This window comes from Pygocentrus nattereri, chromosome 13 (genome assembly GCF_015220715.1).
Source record: "Pygocentrus nattereri isolate fPygNat1 chromosome 13, fPygNat1.pri, whole genome shotgun sequence".
In the NCBI taxonomy this organism is placed as follows: Eukaryota; Metazoa; Chordata; class Actinopteri; order Characiformes; family Serrasalmidae; genus Pygocentrus; species Pygocentrus nattereri.
Window position 1 is genome coordinate 32987812 of NC_051223.1, and position 18825 is coordinate 33006636.

At 38.9% G+C, this 18825-nt stretch overlaps 1 long non-coding RNA gene across 1 annotated transcript; it reads left to right on the forward strand.

Moving 5' to 3' along the window:
• Positions 1-356: 356 nt before the first annotated feature.
• Positions 357-16751, forward strand: LOC119264977. The gene is made up of 3 exons (XR_005131306.1): positions 357-520; positions 15590-15844; positions 16685-16751. It is a non-coding gene; the product is annotated as an uncharacterized LOC119264977 (long non-coding RNA).
• Positions 16752-18825: the final 2074 nt, after the last annotated feature.

Genomic DNA, 18825 nt, shown 5'->3' on the forward strand with positions numbered 1-18825 from the left:
TTTTTAAACACCTCTGTGTCGTTGCTGGACAGAAAATAGTCCACCAACTCAAAATATCCAGCTAATAACGTCCTGTGATCAGCATCCTGTGACCACTGATGAAGGACTAGTCGATGACTAACACAAACTTTGCAGCAGCAGATGAGCTTCTGTCTCTGACTTTATCTACAAGGTGGACCATCAAGGCAGGCGTGTCTAATAGAGAGGACAAGTTTTAAAAATCCAACAGCACTGCTGTGTCTGATCCACTCATGCCAATATTTACTAACACATCTTCACCATGTCACCACACATTTTTTCAGTATTCATTGTGTCCACTCTTTGCCTTTCTTACAGCTTCCATTCTCTTTTGGGAGAATTGCATTCAGTTGTTCATAGAAATCTGTAGGTCCATCCATTGTTCTGAGAACACCAACAGCTTCTTGACACCTACACATCCTTTCCTACCCACAGCATTAAGTTGCGGATGAATGGACAGAAACAGCCATGGATGTTTGGATTTATACAGACCAGAAACAAGGTTTGAGCTTTCCTCTTATTCCTTAAAAGTAAAAGGAGTTGCAAAAAATGAAGGAAGTTTTCAAGAAGTTTTCTCATTTATTTTCCTCTTTTCAACAGTAGTGTGTATATGTGCGTGCATATATATATATATATATATATATATATATATATATATGTATATATATATATTTATATATATATATATATTTATATATATATATATATATATATATATATATATATATATATATATATATATAAAATGTGTGTGTATATACATATATATATGTGTATGTGTGTGTGTGTGTGTGTGTGTGTGTGTGTGTGTGTGTGTGTGTTTTATATATATATAAACATATATATATATATATACATATATATACACACACACACTCCACACTCACACACACAAGAGCAATTATGCCACATTCAGTCAAGCAGACAATGATTAAATGCAACCCGTGGCTGAATGTGCCAAGGCGGATAATTGATGTCTGGCAGATATTTTTCTAATATGTCACTTATTGGTGTATGTGAATTTAAAGGCCTGCATTTTCATACTCGTAGACAGAGCGTTTCTACTCCAATGATAATGAGTGACTACCAGCCTGCAGGCTCAGGAGAGTTAAGATGCCAAAAGTCTGAACCCTCAAGAGGCAGAAAGCTCAGTAAAATACAATAAAGGATATTAGCGGAGAGCAGAAATTTGCTCTGCACATGGAATACCCTGCAGGCTTCATGGCTCTGATTAGTTGGAGATACTGCAGAGGAATTAGTAACAAAATAGTACATATTGTTTTATTGTTTTGCTGTTGTGAAAGCCCAAAAGTGTGAACGCAACACAAGATCGTGACTTTGGTTTCACAGCAGAGCGAGAGGTCAATCTCCATCTGTGCAAAACACATTGTAATGACAAAATGTTGTGGATGCTCACTCACCATGATACAAAATCAGAATAATGCTGGAATAAAAAAGCATCCAGAGAGCCGCACAGGTAGAACTGACCGGAGAAGTGGAGAAAGTATTACTCACTTCTAATGAAAGCCTATTGAAAATCACATACATTTTAGAATAATACAGATCCTCTTGGGTGGCTTATCGGGTTCTGACTACATGTATTAGGGCTTAAGCAATATTACTTTATTAGAGCTTAGCTTGGTTAATATCTCTGCTCAGTACAGATTTATATAGCTTGAGTGGTCAACAGTGGTTCGGCTCACTCAGTAGGGATGTGTTTTAAAATTAATATTATAGATCAACCAAATTACAGCGAGCAAAGAGCGGCGCAGGATGTCCCAACAGTCTTAATACTCACATTGTAGCTCAGGACTAAATCAAACTCTTTGTGCTGATGAGTTTGAGAAATGAAAGTCAAATCCTTTGTGTGAAAAGCCCTAATAACACACAAATAGCTTGGTCTTACTGCTCCTTTCTGGCTTCCTTTACTTTGGAAGCTGCAGTTTTTATGCCCCCCTAACATAAACAAATATGCACAAAATCATCTCAGGTGCAGATAATCAAGAATATCAATAAAAAATGAAACAGATAAGGATAATTTCCCTTATGACTAAGCATGAATTAATGTGACATGTACATGTGTATGAGCAAGGCTATGTCTGAAATTATGCACTGTTCACTACTACTGCTGTTAATGTGCTCAAAAATATATGCTTTATCTTAATTTCATCCTAAACAATAATACACAGGGTATACAGTGTCATAGTGTAAAGTATGTCTGTGTATATGCTTTCTTTTACATACAAACAGGATGTGGTGTTAGCACACAACTGGAACAGAGCAATAGAGTACCAGTGATGCAGCTATAAGGGTATAAATACAGTAAATGTGACAGAATGTGTTTGCTGTTGCAGAGTATACAGAACTGTGTGAACTCACTGACTGAAGTCATTTATTATATCTACATAGCACATAGTGTACACTGCACAAAGTACTGTAACCTATTGACAGCTGGTAAACTGGACCTGTGCTCATTCCCTTACACATCAATCCAGTAGTAAAAGTTCCAGTTTTATTGGTTTTAGTACCTGCTCAAGATTGGAACAGGACATAATGGTACTCAAGAGTGTTCTCCTCTTTGTCTGCTAACACTTGCAGCTGAAGCCAACAACAATTTAGTAAATTCTTCTTCCAAGTGAAGATAAAGTCATCAAGCACTAGTACATCATTAATAAGTTCACCTCAATGCAAACTCAAATGGCATGTTGATGTGTTGATTGCTATTTCTAGAGTTATTACTTCATAAAACATTTGCTAAGGACCATGTAAGTTGGTTAGTAAATTGATTAGATTATTCAAGGGTTCTTTAGTAAAGAAAATGGTTCTATACAGAATTGCGTGGTTAAAGGGCTCATTGTATCATGAAAGGTTGAGGTTGATGGAGAATGTGTTGTAGATCATTTTACATGGAATCTTTATGGAAAGGGTTCTATATAGCACCAAAAGGGTTCTTCTACTGTCACAAGTAACATTAACAGTGGCCTTTTTAGTGCTATATGGAACCCTGTTCAAAACAATTCTATTTAGAACCTTTTTCTTTACTAAAGAACCCCCGAGGAACCATCTTTTTAAAGAATGTACACATTTCGGTGAGCCTGTGCACACAGGACAATGCAGTGTATCGTTTCTATGTGGTTTTATCCACCAATAGGTTAAGCTAACTAGCAGGCAAAGTAGTTAATTAGCTAAATGAGGGCCTTTAGGGTGCCATTAAATGACCAAAATTATAACGTTTATCATAGTTATTATTATATAGGCCGTTCCATTTGTCTCTCGTGCAGGCGAGAAATGAACTAGAACTAGAACCGTAGGTTCCATTGGTTTCCCATTTGGATCAGTTCCAGATTTTGAAGGTGCAGTAGAAAACGTGATTTAAGTGGAATGATTGAAAGACTTATCATTGAGATTTACACAGCTGACACATTTTTTCTGCTATATGGAGAGAATCCAAACAGACCCTTTGAGATCATCAGAAATGCGGTTCCATATTACAGTGGTTTATAGAGTGCTCTTGATTTTCCAATATAGAGAACCGTGATTAGGTGTCCATTTAGAGCAGTACGCAAGATCAGGGCTAAAAAACGGTGAAAGAATGAGTGTTGTTGGGGAATCTAGGCCACATGTGATGCGTGCTGCATGTGTGCCATTGAGAGCGCACAGCAAGCCTCTCTGTGTAGCAGCGCCAGCGAACGCATTCTGCTCCTCTACCCACAATGCAATAGTGCCACTAAAAATAACAAGGGGGAAACACAGCTGAAAGGGTCCGGGTGAGTAGAGGAGCAGCACAGGGGGCTGAGTGTGACCCAAAAGCATCGTGTCAGCTCACCACAGCCCCAGCACAGCAAAAAACGATGAAATATGGAGCGATCTGATTGCTCTCAAAAGCTCAAGGAGCAAACCCAGACCCGCCACAGACATTAGCCTGTGGGCATAACAAAGCTGAGCTGTGTCTCAGCCTTACAACAAGCTTGGGCTTTCTGTGTAGGCAAGAGCTGGGATGGAATGATGGTAAAAAAACAAGAGCGAAAACACTAAGCTAGCTTGTTTGTCTGTTGTCTTGCCGGCGCCACCTCCTTTTGTAGTCGGCGGGAGATACTTAATTGTCATGCATCATGGAAATTACTCAAGCCTCTTCAAAAACAGTAATAGTTCTGACACCTTTTCAAGGAACGATGCTCAGCCCGAACAAATAGGTTTGCGCTAGCAGCTTCGCAGGGCTAATTTTCTGTTTGCTTCATTTGGAATGCATGCACCCTCACCATGCTAGCCTGTGCTTGTTTTTTTTTTTTTTTTTTCAGCAGAAATAATTAGCCTCCTGAGAAATAAAGGTGCGCTCTCTTCACGCAGAGCCACTCTCTATGCTGGCGATAACTCACTCACACCTGACCACACTGCCTGTCTAGCTGTATATATGTGCGCAAGTGTGTGCGTGTCTGTCTGCATTGAGGATCTGACTTTTCAGGAGCATAAGCACGCCGCTGAAAACTTTTAAAGGCGTATCTGTCAGTAGCCTGGCCTCATCCATCAAACCGGCTGTCAAAGCAACATGTTCATTTCAGTTTTCAGCTGTGGGTCTGAGCTCCAGTCCAATCGCCTTTCACCGTGCTCTCCAAGCCCTGAGAGGGGCTGTGCGTGTGGGTCAGAGGAGAACTGATAAAGCCCAGGCGCTCTGGCTGTCTGGAACTGGTGCCAGAGGGTCCGCGGCCCTGCAGGGGCTACAGCCCTGGATACCTGTGCTTGGGCCCCCTACACACACAAATAGGCACACATTGGTTGCCCAATACTTCTCAAACTGCCACTAACACATACACACACATATAGACATGTACACACACACACCAGGGGCTGCTTTTCATCACACTCTCCCTACCGTTTGCTCTCAAAATAAATTCTTTTGCAGGGAAAGCAAAATATCAGTGTGAAAAAAACAACACGGCTCTTGAGTGAAGAGCTAACCGTGTTAATGAAGATAAGGCACCAAGCAAATAAACCAGACTTCAAACTTAGGGAACTTGGGTAAAGTACTATTCAGTGACACTTAATATTTCATTATTCACAAACTAGGAGATCAATTAGATCACGCCTTCATAGTGGGTGGTAAGGAATATGAAAACGTGCCATTTGGACTAATGTGGATAGATATTTAACTATGCAAATGACATTACTTGTCTCAGTAGCTCTTCCTTCATCATTTAAAACATTGCACGCAATGCTGATTTGCTAATGAGGCATTCAAAAAAAAGAACATGCCATAGGCTAAAACTGACTGACCGCTCTTCTAAGGTTGACATTCCGGTGTATAGTATTGCAAAACACTCATGCAGTCAGTTTGTAATACTATTCAGTGATACAATTTACAGCACTTAACCATTTACGTTCCTCATGTCATCAATGATATAAAAAGCTCTCAAGTACATTTGTGCTTAGTTATTTTAAACATTATCTGGATTTTAAACACTCCCTTTTACTGTGTGAATATTTCAAGACTATTGGACCAACAAAAATAGTCCACAAGTATCTGAGGTTTTGGCATGACAGTAACAATATTAAGTTCCTTATGAAAGTATCCAAATGTTTTACCAAAATGTAAGAAACTATACATCATAATAACAATACTTTCCATATATATTATATACATTGAAATATTCAAACGGCTTGTGAAAACAGTTGGTACATTAAACGGAACGCCACTATTTTTCAAACATTAGTTTAATTCAATCATTAAGGTTTAAACACAATCAGTGAGGGTGGTCTAATGTGAAATGTACCATTCTGAAGAAACTTTTATACTCTTTACAATGGCAGTAGCTGGAATCAGATGTCCAAAGCAGTTATAAATACATTGTTTAAATCTTGAGACAGATTTTAGAGCAGATTTAGACCATAAACCTGATGTTTACAATACATTCAGAGCAAAGATATACCTGTAGAGTGGTTTTCCAGGATTTACCACTACTTCACTAACAATATTATATATACAGAAAGACATATTTAGATTTACTGTTTATTTTAAAACTCCTGGTTCCTATCATAACAGTTGTAAGGAAATTTGTCTGGCATTTTTTTCTGGAAAACTTTGTTCCATCTCACAGATGGAATTATGTAGAAAATGTGAAAAATTCTGTGGATTTCCTAAAATAAAAGCCTTTATTATAACATGGCTATGGCCAAAAGAGTCTCAACACATTTCAGCTTATAGCTTTATTAGGGTGAGATAAAGGCCGACATGTGTTGAGAGATGCTTTGGACTAAATTCATTTAATCAAGTGTGTCATGGTTTTTCACTTTTTTCATCTAGATTTTGAACCCTTGGCCAAAATCTATATACAGCAGCGCACCTTCAATATTACTAGTTTATTTCCACTACCAGAAGCACCCCTTTTTAATTTTATTGATCAGTAGAATTCCTCTTGAACTTCCATTTACAGTTACGCAAGTTTCTTCTAGTTCCTGTGAAGTTATCAATTTGGAGATGACGATATGTATTATACCTACATGTAATAAGGCTTTTCTAAGCCTAACCCCAAACCTGCACATTTTATCTCTCCCTTAAAGAAACCATTTCAATGATGTGAAGTTTTGTAATGATAGTGATGATATAAATAATATCTGGATATTGTTGAATAAGATCAACTCTCAGCATAGTCAGTTAACAGGAATAGATTTTCAATTTCATAAATATTGTGGCTAACAAAAGGTCAGGCTTTGAATCAGCCAAATCATCATGGAAAAACACACCTTTTGAACTTTTGAATTACTGTGATTACTTTAATATGGAGTGTAACCGAATTATACCAAAATAATGGAAAAAATAAGTTCTCTGAAAAATCCGGCCTTTTCATCAGTCTGGCCTTCGGTGGAAGATGTGTTCAACTAAAAGCGCTTGAGGCGACATACAGTATATGCTAGTGCTGCTGAAAAATCTCTGGCATTCTGGGGAGAGGGTACACAGGGGCCAGAACGCTCAAATGTTCAGCTCCAGAGAACACTGAATGCTTCTACTTCATTTTGCCCTGGAAACAAAACAAGAGCATAATGTGTGCATTGATTATGCATGGCGGCGAGTGTGCGCACACCACTACCCAGGAGTGTTTTCTTAATGTCCGATGCGTTTAGCCAAACGTGAACGTGTTGAGAGGGCTAACATAAATCCAATCAGACTCCGAACTGTTTGGAGAGGAAGAGAAAAAAAAAGTGTGAGTTTAGATACAGTGCAGACGGTTGGGGAGAGCGCACGGCCAAGACCAACCCAACAGGGAGGCTAGTTTTAGAGCTACAACTTCTGCTGAAGCTTTGCTCCTCCGAGCAGCCAAATCTGCCAGTCTCCTTCGCAAGCTGAGTGGAATTAGAGCGAGCAAAAGCCCTGTCCACTCTGCCCGCTTGCACAGAGGTTTCTTATGAAACGCTTTTCATCAGCAGTTCACCTGCCAAATCATTCAGAGTAATGTTCATGGCTGAAAACCGGTTGCTGAACAAAGAGCGTTTCGTCGCTGTGGTAAGAAATGCTCTGAAATTTGAAATGGAAACTTTATAGGAGAAGGGAAAGTGTTGTTTTCCTAAAGACCTGTATGACGGCACACACTTCAATCCATCACTCTAATAATTACACAGCACACATATTCATCTCATCGTGGCTACTGAATAAGTCATAGTAGTTAATGAATAGTTTACAGTATATACTAAGTACTACATAGTGAGTAGTAAATCTTACAACTTGAAATTAAGAACTAATAGAACTACATTTTAAAGTGAATCCTGACTCTCATGACTGTTAATCTTCAGTATGGTGTGTATGTCCAATATTATTAATCCCTTAACAATCCAGGTTTATTTCATACAAAGGCTGATTATTCAGCAACTACGGGGACTTCAATGCAAACTAGTGGAGCTATTCTTAGGTCATAGAAGGGTGTAATAAAACTTTGGGCCTGCTGGCAGGCACTTGGCTGGTTAAGGGGTCAAATATGTTGTATATAGCAAGCAAAATACTTTGTTTATTATAAGTCATAGACAAAGTGTTACTATTGGGTTGCCACTTTTGTTAAAGCATCAACTTGTTTCTCTCTCTTGGCTGAGCAATAAACAGCCATTTTAATGTTTAATTTAACTAAACAAATCATTCAGCCTTTCCAACATTACCTATAATGTGACTTTACTCAATAAAAAACTTCCATAGAACTTTAGTGCAACCACATCATATTAACAGTGTGACAATGGCAGCCACTACTAGAAGGATTGTGCCTATTTGTCGTGTTTTTTAATAAACAAAGCGCTTCATTTGGTTTATAAATCAATAGTCTTGGACACGTGCACTGTTTTAAGACATACAATTCTAAACAGTTAGGACTCCCTTAAAGAGCTTACTTCAGAATCTTATTATGTACAAAATGAGTATCTTAATCACTGACTTGAAAGGTTTGTTTATTCACAATTTCTATTGGTCCATTCCTCCTGAAATGTTAACACGGTTGGGAGTTACATGCTTTTCCTATGACAGGAACATTGTGCGTCTATGTACATAATGTAGCTTGAAGTCCTTGTTGTGTTGTAGAATCAGTTTTCAAAAACTTAAAATCCAAGAGAGTATTACATTTTCTTTCCATTAAGTGACGTTGCTGAGGGAAACGTGATGTCAGTAAGAGTCTCTGAGCTAGCTGGGCATTTTAGCTTAATAATACGTGGGGTTGGTGGGAGGGGTGGGTGAAACATGATTATATTGGTTAACCCTATTATTCTGAGAATCTGCCAATGGCCCCTTTAACCAGAGGCGTTAGGGTGCATACACATTCATGTTTGCCAAAGTGAAACGCACCAGGGTGTAGACCTGGTGCTTTATGTGACCTACTACATTTCTATCTATATATAAAATGCATAGGGCTTCTTTTATTGTTGGATGTATTGTGATTTTTCTTTTTTTTAAGCAAAGTTTAGATTGGTAAGAGCTCATTATTACTGTGTTTAACTAGAGTAACAGTAAAACACAATTAATGTGTGGGTCATATTCCTATTCTTCTGTCTGCTTGTCCTAAAAAGTACAGTTGTATGCGAAATTTAAACACCCCCAGACGAATTACACCCTTCACATCTTTTCATGATATCTGATTTTTAAAGTGAAAATAACATGACACATACTCTAAAGAGAATGTCATATGGTCATTTTCTGCAGTGTTTGTGCTCACTTTCTGTTTATATACTGAATTTAATAATTGGAAAAGAAGTGAAATATAAAATATAAATTATGCCATAACTTTTTTGAACAGGCCTCATTTTTGTGCAACTTTTTATTTTTTCAAATTAAATTCAGCAAACAAACAACTGCGCAAAAGTGTGTTCTCTGGAGAGGATGAACTTATTTTGCCTTACAATATCAACAAAAAACATGTCGTTTGACCAGGGACACACAAAACGTTTGTGATTAGTTTGTCATGCCAAGGGGCATTTCAGAAGTGGGCACAAGTCATCATGGTGTGATGAAAGATTACGACAAAAGAGTAATTTTAGTGCTTAAATTACTATATTTATTACGCTTAATATGAACAGGGACATGAACTAACATGGTAGAAAAAGGTCCATTTTGATTTCAGTTTGAAATTACAATGTCATCAAAGTGATTAACGGGATTTGAAGAGCTGCTCTGGTTGATAATGCAGTCAGTAATGCACTTCATCAGTCAAATTTGGTGCAATTATCAAGTGTCTGTACAATGAGTAGAGTATTATCATGAATAGAGACGGACCCTGAGTGAGAGGATAACAGTAGTGGACAGCACATTATCAGACTGAATATCAGAGAGAGAGAGAGAGAGAGAGAGAGAGAGAGAGAGAGAGAGAGAGATTTCTAAAGGAAAAGAAGGCAGGGCAGAGTGTTCAATCCCAGACGGAAGGGCTCCTGCTCTTTCAGAGCCAGCTCAGCAAGCCAGTCCTTTATAATTAATAATTCATGGCTTTGTATAGGGGTGCACAATGGCTATAACATGAAATATTTCAAATGAAAAAACATAAAGAAATTCACAGTTGAGGATTTTTTGCGGGCCTGGCTCTCGAAGTAGCCACATCTATAATCAGAAATCTATTATTTATGACAGGACATGACCAGCTATATTTTATTCAGTAAAAAAAGTGGAAGTAGTGCAGGTTAGTAGAGTTCGGGCCGCAGTGAGGAACACATGTGGCCTCTTTTTTCCCCCTTCCTCCTGCATTTAAAAAGAGCGGTCAGAACATGAGCTTTACAGCAATGCAAGCACTGCCTCGCCAGATAGCAGCCAACCCTGAGAAGAGAAAGAGAGAGAGAGGGAGAGAGAGAGACAGAGATGGGGGCGGAGAATATATAAAAGCATGAGTGAAATACAAACGGGACTAGAGAAAGAAACAATACTTTGACCCACAAATGCTGTTCAAAAAGAGACAGGAGGCCAGGCCTGTTCCTAGCTTTGCTCACTTTTTTGCATGAGGAGAAAAAGAAAAAAAAGAGAAAAAGCCATTTCCCCTCGGTCAAGGGCATCCATTTCATTATAAAGGCAGTCACGCCAAAACAAATATTATTTCTGAATCTTTCATTATCTTTCTCTCTGGAAAGGGGCTAAAGCAGCATGTGTCGGTATTAGATGCGGTGGAGCCAGCTGCTGTGGCCGACTGCACCGTCACTCAGTGTCAGCGGTTCAAAGCCAGGCGGCCAGAAAGGGAGGCAATCGGATAGGTCAGTGCAGCCTAAAGGACAGGACTATCTCTGTAAATCATATCCTTCTTTCTCTCTCCCCCTGTCTCTCTCTCTCTCTCTCTGTCTGGGCATCCTGGGTAGTATCTGAGAAGCACACTGCCGGCAGCAGGATGGCCCAGCCAGGCGGGGGGCTAAGAGGCCAACATGAGGTGACCATCAAAGGCAAAGGCACAAAGCCTGAGCTACAGTGCTGCACACACATACACACATAGGCAGTTCAGCTACTGCCACTTTTACCAGCCTGCTGCGAGCACTACCAGCGCATGCCACCGCAGTCTACACTGTAAGAAAATGCAACAGAGCCCACAATTCGAGAAAAGCCACTTATGCCGCTTATCTCTACATGAAGGACTCTACCAGTCAAATGTCTGGCTGCATCAAACTAAACATGCATTTTTCACAATGATAAAAATCTATTGATTTAAAAGCCTATTTTTGATCTAAAAGCCAATTTTATTTCCAAATGAATTTTGCATATACATATACACTCACCAGCCACTTTTTTAGGTACACCTTGCTAGTAAAAGGTTTTACCTTCAGAACTGCCTTAATTCTTCGTGGCTTACTTTCAACAAGGTTTCAAAGTTGGAAACGTTCCTCAGAGATTCTGGTTGGTTATTTGAGTTACTGTTGCCTTTCTATCATCTGGAACCAGTCTGCCCATTCTCCTCTGACCTCTCACATCAACAAGACATTTTTGTCCACACAACTGCAGCTCACTGGATGTTTCCTCTTTTTGGGGCCATTCTCTGTAAACCCTAGAGATGGTTGTGTGTGAAAATCCCAGTAGATCAGCAATTTCTGAAACACTCAGACCAGCCCGTCTGGCACCAACAACCATGTCACGTTCAAAGTCATTTAAATCACCTTCCCCGTTCTGATGCTCGGTCTGCACTTCAGCAAGTTGTCTTGACCACTTCTACATGCCTAAATGCATTGAGTTGCAGCCATGTGATTGGCTGATTAGCTATTTGTATTAACAAGCAATTGAACCTTGTACCTAATAAATTGGCCAGTGAGTGTATAAATAGAGCCCTGCAATGGACTGGCAACCTTTCCAGGGTGTATCCTGCCAATGACTTATGAGTATGTTTACGTTACGAGACTGAAGTGACACAGATCAGATTTTTCTAATCATTTGAGCCATTTTGTCAGATATGATTCTTTTCAGGCAGAGATGTGTTCACACTAGGCACAGATTCAGATCACTTAAAAACAGGAATGTGAACCATCAAGGCAGAAAGATCAGATCTGATCAAAATATGTCAGGAGGCTTGTATTCTAAACATAGCTTTTAAAGAACTGGCACATAATATATATTATATATTATATTAGACTCCAGTCAGCATCTGTTCTGTCATTAGAAACATCACCATCATAGTCATCATCTTCTGGGTACCATTGAAATGACTCATGCATTTATTACTGAAATGGCACATTACTGTCAATTACACAACATGACATTTAAATTGTTACAGCATCATAGCAATGAGTACACATTCACTATTATGAAGACGCATGACTTTGAATGTCACTACTGTAATGGCACATATTGCAGGCGTGGGGTGTATGCCCACCTCTTAGGAGGCTTATTTACAGTAAACACATCTGAACATGGCCAGAGAAATGTTTGTCAGTGTATTTTGTGCTTGATATTTCTCTGACCATGAACTCAGAGAGTGCAGTGAGACTTCAAATTCATCCAAGTCATGAAAACAGTGTGCACTCTTGTGTGTTGCTGTTTTCTGCTGTCATTCTTTTTCCCAGCACACACTTCAGTCACTGAAACTTAATGATATAATGTAGTTATATAATGCTAGCTAGCAAGCAGCTGAACTAGAGCTGATATGTAGCAGTAACAAAGAAGTGAACGCATCAAATGCTTTGGAAAAAATTGGAAAAAAATAATATGTAATAATACTGATTGTAACACCAACTCCAGTCCATCAGATCAGTGTGGAGATTTAATCTATGACTTTATTTTCAGTCTTTCTTTCTTTCTTCTGGTGCATTTTCAACATTCATATTTGATATGAGCGAATGCACTTTTGTAAAATAACTATAACTCCTTACTCTAAAAGTGGAGGATGTCAATGTGGCTTGAATGAAGCTTATTGTGGTTTCAGTGGGTGGAGAGAAGTTTTTTGGATGTATAGATGGAAAGGATTTGGGTGACTGTTGATTTCTAGTGTTTGTTACGAAGGCTGGCTTCTGGCTTCGGTGTCAAACAAAAAATAAATAAATAAATAAATTTGCACAACAAACAAGTCTTGGCTGATTGCTTATATGTTAGATAAGTGGAAAACTGTGTAAATTAGATTTTTCACTTACCCATTCCTTAAAGACTGTTGTGACATTGTTTTACTAAAGGTTTTTAGCCCAGATTTAGACTTATAAGCTATGAAGTACTTTGTTACAAAATGGACACTTTACAGGAGAGTAAAAAAAACATTCTTTAGTTGAAATGGATGTTCATGCATGTTTTTTTTGTAATTTTTAGTAATTAGTCATTTGGAGCACTGTTATTGGTCCATTTATTGTGGAATTTTAGCACATCGTAAAGACTGGGTGGCAATTTACAAATCTGTGAAAAAAAGATGAAGTTATGAGTTTTCACTCTGACGGCGGCGATGTGGGAAACTGGTACTCACAATGTTGGGCAGGGGGTCCCTAAAAAGGTGTGTGTGTATGTGTGAATGTGTGTTTATATGTGTGTTGAGAGGGTTAATGAATGTTGAAGGGAATTCTGCTCCACACAGTCACACTCCTTAAGGAGTGAGGAGACTGCGCAGGGAGGATGATCTATGAACTCCCACTCAATATCACCGACTTTAAGCACACATAATGGAGGGGAGCAAATTGCTCAATTTGGGCAAAAATATGACACGGATGCACTGGGTGCACTGATGAACTGCCTCGTGTTATGAACAGAAATGCATGCTGTAATTTGTGAAGTGCTCTCGCCTCTGGAAATGAAATGTGAGAGGCTTAGAAGGAAGCTTCACCCATGTGGCTAACGGTGAATAAAATGTGGTGGGGACTAGTTAGCATTGACTTGGCACCAGGTCCACACTTCAGTTCGTCACTCTCATCACTATATACCATATTACTGTAGTTTCACAGTAGTTACTAAATGATAATAACAAAAACAAAGATGTAATTTCATATTAATTATCACTTGAGCTCATTTCTCAGCTTGTTGAAATAAGAAGAGAAATTCTGCTGAAAGTGCAGATTTTAAACTACCTATCCATACCACATTTGTGCTTATAAGCAGAAGGTGATGCATTTTATTGTCGTTTGAATTTAATCAGATGTATTGAAAAAAATGGCACATTATGGCACTGTCAATTATTCCCATACATTTTAAAGCTGCAAGTAATGCCAAAATAGTTACCAAAGTAGTTACAGTGAGTAATGACAAAACAAAAAAGAAAAAAGAAAAAAATAAAGCCCTGACCTGCCCTGCCCCTGGGTTACAAATGGCAAAGCTGTTTTCAACACTTCTTTACTGGACAATGATTATTTGTTACCCCTTACCAAGCCATGGGCCTGTTGACAGGCCCAATTGTTTTATGACACAGTTCTATAACCTAAGAAACGCTCCATTAGTTTGCACTGAAGTCCCTGTAGTCATTGAATAGTAAGCCTTAGTACATAATAAGCTTGGAGGTTATGTATTAAATATTCCTTCTTATTTCTGCTTAACCCCTTACATTGCCAGGGCCCACCAGGGGGCCCAAAGTTTTATTACACACTTCTACAACCTACAAAAGCACAACCAGTTTACATTAAAGTCCCTGTATAATAACATCTCCTTCTCACACATCTTCTAAGCTGAGCCTGGAGCCTATCCCAGCAGTCACTGGGTGGAAGGCAGGATACACCCTGGACAGGTCCATTGCCAGGCAGACAGACAGACCTATGTAATACGCTACTGAATGATAAGCTTTAGTATAAAACAAGCCTGGGATTTTAAGAGATTAACAATCATCAAATTCATCATTAGTGAAGCATTTTACTATAATATTTATGCACATCAGAATTGGAACAATGACAACTATAACAGGCAATAAAAGATGTCTATACTGAACATATATGACATTTTTGTCCATGTTAATGCTATTATTTCTATTTGAATATTCATATGTGAAGCATTAGATGTCAATGTGAAGAATCTAACTATAGGTGTACTTTGCTTGCCTACTTTTTACATTTGAATAACTGTACATCAGAACAAATTTGGGCCCCTGAGTTTAAGATTAGGTTTAAGTTTTGGGTTGAAGTTATGGATGGTTACAGTTCGGTTCAGGGCTAAATTTGGTAGAAATTTTACTTCGCGTTTACTTGCACTTCATAGACATTTAGTTAAGTATTTGTTAAAGAAAAGTCGCTACATGTGACTCTCAAAATAAAACGTTACCAAAGCGATGACCCTATAGTTGTGAGGGATAGATAGAAGAAGTTAATTGCACACAAAAGCTGGCCTCACAGAGCAGCTGCTAATTATTAGCCATGTCCATGGATTTGAGTGAACATTGTTGTAGTATGCTATAATCACAGGGGAGCAAATGCCATGAATGTTAGCAGATTCTATAGGAAGGCTCAAGTGAGGTCTCAACAACTCATTAATGCAGTTATAGCAAACAGCTAGAGGCTTCAAAAATACACTCGGCTTTCCGTGACCCCCAGAAGAATATCATTTCAGAATCCTTCCTCTTCCGTAAGAGCTAAGGAAAGAAAGGGATGACATCAGTTTAAAAAAGGGAGGAAGAGAATGCAGTGCTTGCAATGTTACCTCTTTCTCTCTCTCTCTCTCTCTCTCTCTCTCTCTCTCTCTCTCTCTTTTAAATAGAACCCCTTGAGGTTCCGGAGTCGCAGCACCTTTCATTAGCGCTGGCTCCAGCCCTGCTGTCCGGGCATCATTAGCAATCTCAGAAATCAGCGGCAGACGACGGGTCATTCTTCATCTACCTGTCCGCCACCACGGCCAGCAGCGCTCACCCCATCCTCCACTCCACTCCTCCACCCATCCACCCATCCACGCTCTTGCTGTATATATACATACAAATGTACAGAGAGCACACCAGGGCACGAGCGAGAGAGCGAGGTACATGAACACTTATAGCCACTCTCTCTCTCTCTCTCCCTCTCTCTCTCTCTCTCTCTCTCTCTCTTTCATTATTTTTATATCTTTACTTTGTCTCCTTCTATCTCTCTCTTTCTCTTTTAATTATGTCTTTCTTCTTTTCTCGCTCTTTCATTCTGTCTTCTTCTCTCTTACTCTTTTTGTCTCTTCCCATTTACCTCTTTCTCTCTCCCTCACACCCCGTGTTCTTTCTTTTTCTCTTTCTGTCTTTTATGTTTCTTTTTCCCTCTCTTATTCTACCTTCTTCTCACTCTTTCTCTCTCTCCTTCAATTACTTTCTTTCTCCTTTCTTTTTGTCTCTTTCTTTCTGTCCTTTCTTTTTTTGCTTTCTTTTTTTCTCTCTCCCTCCTTTCTTTATCTCTCTTTTTTCTTTACCTCTATCTTTTTCTCTTTTATTCTGTCTCTTTTATCTCCTCTTCATTCTCTTTCTCTCTCCCTCATCTCTCCTCTTTCTTTCTTTTTCTCTCTTATGTTATCTCTCTTCCTTTCCCTCTCTTTCTTTCTCTTTCATTCTGTCCCTCTTTCTTCTTCTCTCTCATCTCTCTCTCTCTCTCTCTCTCTCTCTCTCTCTCTCTCTCCACTGTTCAGCCCTATATCAGGCTCATTTGAACACATGTTCAAAACTGAATTTATATAGTTCTCTCTTCAACCACTGCTGTTTGTTTTATGTGTGAAATATTTAGCACTCTGTGTGTGTGTGTGTGTGTGTGTGTGTGTGTGTGTGTGTGTGTGTGTGTGTGTGTGTGTGCGTGTGCGTGCATTTCCTCTAAACTGTACTGCCCTCTATTGGATATCAAACAGGACCTGAATGAACAAGAAAAGAGGAAGACACAGATTCTCTTCGTTCTCTGAGTAACTCACCTACAGACACAGTCAAATATCTATGATTATAATAAAGAAGTAACATTATGTTTATTTATGTGAGATTCAAACATAATTTATGAAGAGTTGTTCTCTTTTATATCTTTGAAACTATTAACACGCATCTATCCTCCAGATAAGGTCAGTACTGGTGTTAACTGAGTAAATGAAAAGGGACAGTTTTATTTCAAAGACTTGTGTATCCACAGTTTAACCACATAAACTGTGCTTTGCCCACTCGCTGGTATTACACTTAACTATTTGCATCAGGTAAATGATTGGTTTTACTGCAATATACAATGAAGCCACATTATATTGCACATTTCCTTTTGGCCTCTATAAGCTTCCCCCTGTCGGAATTTCAGCTGTCCTGGATAGAAAAAATATTTTTCCACACCTCATTATCTCATTGCCTTTCTGCTCAAATATTTGTTTATGAACTGAGCTGTGCTGGTTAGTCTTAATTTGTCATTTCCTGCTCTTGGTTTTCTGCTGAATGGCCCCCAGTCTGAAACATGTAAACACATGTCTTCGTACATTATTCTGTAACAAAATATGTGCTTCTACACTCTCCAGCCAAATGAGAGAATTAGCCTTGAACATAAACAGTGATTAGAGCAGAGTAAAATCCAGTGTGAGAGAGTTTACACCACTGGGAAAAAAGTCTGCGCTCTCAGAAAAAAGGTCTGAAACTGTCAGTGGGGTGGAACCCTCAAGGGTACATCTCAGTACCTTTAGTCAGGGAACATAACTGTACTATAATCCATTGAAATGATATTTTCTAAGCTGTACTGACTCCACACACCCCGTCTCATCTCCAGGCTTTTACTTTATTGTTCTGTTTTAAAACATTGGGTCATGAAAAGGTGCACATACCAACTTTTCAACAAAAAAAAAAACTTATTTAAGGTGCAGAATCAAACCTTAAAGCCACTGTTGTACCATTGAGAGAACATTCACATTGTTTGTACCTTGATGAACAAAAATGTCCTTGCACAGCACATGTATTTCTTACAGTGTGGAAATAGTAAGAGGTACACCTCTCATATAGCACTTATATTACTAAGGACACTCTCCTGCTGTTTTTAAACTCTGATATTCCAAGTCTCGATATTTGTTCAAAATAAAAAACAAAGTGTGCTGATGTCTTTTTCTCACTTCCCGCTACATTTTCTGCAGATATTCCTGCATAACTGCATTGATTGCATGTCACATTAAGTGCAGAACTAATGACAAATCAATTGATGTCTAATCAGGTTTTGCCTGAGGGCCTTAAATTAACTGCAATTTGATTTTCTACAAACAAATATTTTATTTATTAGTAGCTCTTGGTCTTCGGCCAGACTTACTTAACTAAGTGAGGTGGTGTTTTACGAGTACGGCTTTTTTTGCTAAATTTGTTTCTACATTTTTACAAGGTCATTAACTCCTATAATGAACCCTAAACAGTGCGAACAACATTTGATTAGAAGCATAAGCACTCACTCCATTTCTGTATTTAATTTTAGCATTATAGGAATGAGTTATGATGTGCTTTTTGCCTTCGATGGGTGCGTCTGAATGTGAGTGCAGCTCATTCCGTCCTTACATGGAGAGCGGCTGGGTTTCTTTTCTTCTCCGAAACACATTAACGTCGCTGGACTGGATATTGTCCTTCAACACAACAGATGCTTCCTTAAAGGGGTGGCTCTTTTGGGGCAGAATTTGGCCCCAATACAACCCCTTCCCCCACACCGCCCCTTTAAATCCTGCTTTCACAGGCATTAAAAATAGAACAAATCTGGACAGAGGACAAGAAGCGAAAGGCAGAAAGAGACAGTAGAGAATGCTGGATTCAGTGTATGGTAAAAGCCTCTAAAAACACAAGCATGGGTCATACAATGCCGTTCCCTCAGGATATGTAGCGATTTTCCTTTCTTTCTTCTTATTCTCCTTTTTTTTAATATAGCTCACCACATATTTCATTTCTGTTGTTGTGTTGGGGCTCATGTCACTCAAATATTTACAGGTTAGCTCAGTGCCATAACATCTGCTGCTGCGCTGTAATGTTGGCCTGCTTTGTAATATACAGAGATTAAAGG